The sequence below is a fragment of the Rhynchophorus ferrugineus genome, unplaced genomic scaffold (genome assembly GCF_030347505.1).
Source record: "Rhynchophorus ferrugineus isolate W39M unplaced genomic scaffold, kcgeb_rfMv2 rfM9, whole genome shotgun sequence".
NCBI classification, from domain to species: Eukaryota; Metazoa; Arthropoda; class Insecta; order Coleoptera; family Curculionidae; genus Rhynchophorus; species Rhynchophorus ferrugineus.
Window position 1 is genome coordinate 2,922,966 of NW_027472588.1, and position 3,002 is coordinate 2,925,967.

The window sequence follows — 3,002 nt, forward strand, 5'->3', positions numbered from 1 at the left end:
TAACGTGATTCGGTAATATTATCATTTATTATCGGCGCCTTGATAAGGAACCTTTTAAAACAGCTTGTTTTAGTTCGAGAATGTTATGTATCTACGGGGTCTGATATCATTCTGATAGCTTATCGAGGTTTGTGGAGGATTTGCGTTATTGTACACGATCTGATTAAGAAAAAAACCCGACAGCACTTGTTATTGAATAAAAGGATTCGTCTAGATTAACCCACTAATCAGTTTTGATCGGAATCTTAGCTATAACAATTGTTATATTAACAGTGTTACGAGGAAACGGTGAAGGAGCAGTTGTCTTTTCTTAACTATTTTTATTTAAAATTCAAAATATAAAAGACAAACTAAAATCGAGTGTTAGGATATGTAAATACAAGCAGCAGTCCCTTGATGAAGAGATATCAAACATGAAAATCCGAAATTATTTTCGCCCAACTTATTATGTTGCCCTCGTAACCTTTGTATTTAAATTGATTTTTAAGATATGTCACAATGGGATATAATTAATTAAAATACCAATATTGATAAAATGATTGTCCATTTTATAAACTAATTATATTGTAATTGATATTATTGTATTATTAGAAAATCTGATTTTATAGTACAGATCATTGTTCATTATATTTAGTACTAATTCAATACTATTTAATAATAAAACAAACTGACACATTTTAAATATGCCACAGACAGTAATAAAGCCCCAGACCTGCTGGATTTGTACGTTTCAAAAGGCATCTCATTAAATCAAATTAGTACAGAAAGCTTGTGCGATCTAACATCTGATCACACTCCAGTGTTGTTAACACTGGGCGCGACAATCCTAAGAAAAACAAATAAGCCTAATTCTTACCAACAAATATACTGACTGGGCCAAAATCAGATTAATACTGCAGGAACAAATCAGTTTAAAAGTAAAACTTAAAAGTATAGATGATCTTGAGCAACAAGCTGAAAATATAGTTGAACTAATTCGGTCAGCTGCAAAAGATGCTACCCCAATAGCAAGAGAGAAATCAGAATATGAAGTAGTTTACTCCTTTGAAATTAGAGAAATTATAAAAGAAAGGCGAAAAGCTAGAAGAGTATGGCACAGAACCAGAAATGCTGCAGACAAAGCTACTTTTAATAGAATTACTAATCAGACGAATTAAAAGATCAAAGAATATAAACAGAATTACTTTCAAAAGTATTTAAGTGAATTAAGCGACAATGAAAAAGCTGAATTGTTCGCACAATACTTAGCTAACATATTTCAACCTAATGATATAGAATCCACTATGGATACATGTCCTGTTTATCAACCTGATGTAGATCTAAATCTAATTTCTCCATTGGAAGTTGCCATTGAATTTATAACCTCAATCCTAAAAAAGCACTTGGAATAGATATATTGATCAAGTGCACAGAGTAACTGCGGCTATGGAAAAAGCGTTTGAGGAAAAGAAATACTGCCCTGCAATATTCCTGGATGCCTCACAAGCTTTTGATCGGGTTTAGCATTTGGGATTGATTTGTAAGATGAGCAAATTGTTACCGCGTAACTATTGTCAATTGCTGGACTCATATCTTTTCGGAAGGCAATTTAGAGTATCGCACAAAATGGCGTTCTCGACATTTAAAACTATTTCGGCTGGAGTTCCACAAGATAGCGTCTTAGGACCCCTCCTGTATCTGCTCTACATTGTTCACATTCCAACAACAAAAAAAACACTACTTGAAACTTTTGCTGACGACACAATTATTATGGCAAAAGATATATATCCCTAGGGCAATAGAAAAACTGCAAGTGGCAGTCAACAAAATCTACAAATGGACGAAAGATTGGAAAATTCAACTTAATAGCTCCAAATCTGTCCACGTTAATTTTGCATTGAGTCGAAATAATAAAAACTTGATTTTATCACTCAATGAATGCCCGATTCCTCAAGCAGAATCAGTTAAATACCTTGGAATCCATCTTGACGGTAGATTAAATCTGAAATATCACGTTAGACAAAAAGCAAAACACATTAGAACTAACATAAAAAAAACTATCCTGGTTAGTCGGAAGATACTCTCAACTTAATCTAAAATCAAAGAGATTGATCTATAATACAATTATAAAGCCAATTTGGACCTATGGGGTGCAAATATGGGGTTGCACTAAAAATTCAAATCAACTAGTTATCCGACGCTGTCAAAACAAGGTTTTCCGATTGATTACCAATACCTATCGCTACGTATCCAACGAAGAACTGCAGGATGACCTGTAAATCAAATAGATTTGCGAAGTTATCCAAGATTTCGCCTTAAAATACGAAAGGAAATTACAAAATCATACTAACGTGGAAGCGATACAACTACTGGACAACGCACAGGATATCACAAAATTGAAGCGAACCAAACCATACGAACTTATATAAAGTGTATACCTTTAGTTTAAACTATAGCTTAAGTTAATATAATTTTATAATTGAGGAATACATATTGATGTATTTATCTTGCACTTGTCTTGCTTGTGAATTAATGGAAGTACAAATGAAAGGTTGTAATAAAATAATTTATAAATAATATTTTACTCAGCATATGTAATAAAAATGTTACAGAATTTTTTTTTAAATATGAACAGGTCCAAAATTAATTTATCTCTATTTTTTATTGGTAAATCTTTTTCCCTCTCTTTTTCCCTGTAATAAATAGCCTAAATGCTAAATTCCATGGTTTTGACATATATATACATAAAATATCAATTATCATTTAGTGTTGTTCACTGTAGACAAACGGTAGGCATATTACTCAGAATTACATTTTCAAAATTCCTTGCTGTTGTTGATTCGAATCTAAAATCTGCCGATGAAGCCCATTAAAAATGTTTAGTAACTTTTCGTGATTCTGTTGTTTCAGTCTCAGAGTTGATTTTGATATGAGTGGCAAATAACGGTTTAGAGAACCAAAGAAGTTCACCGAATTGCAAGACTTACATGATCAAAACCCGGTACAAGAAATTAATACGTAGA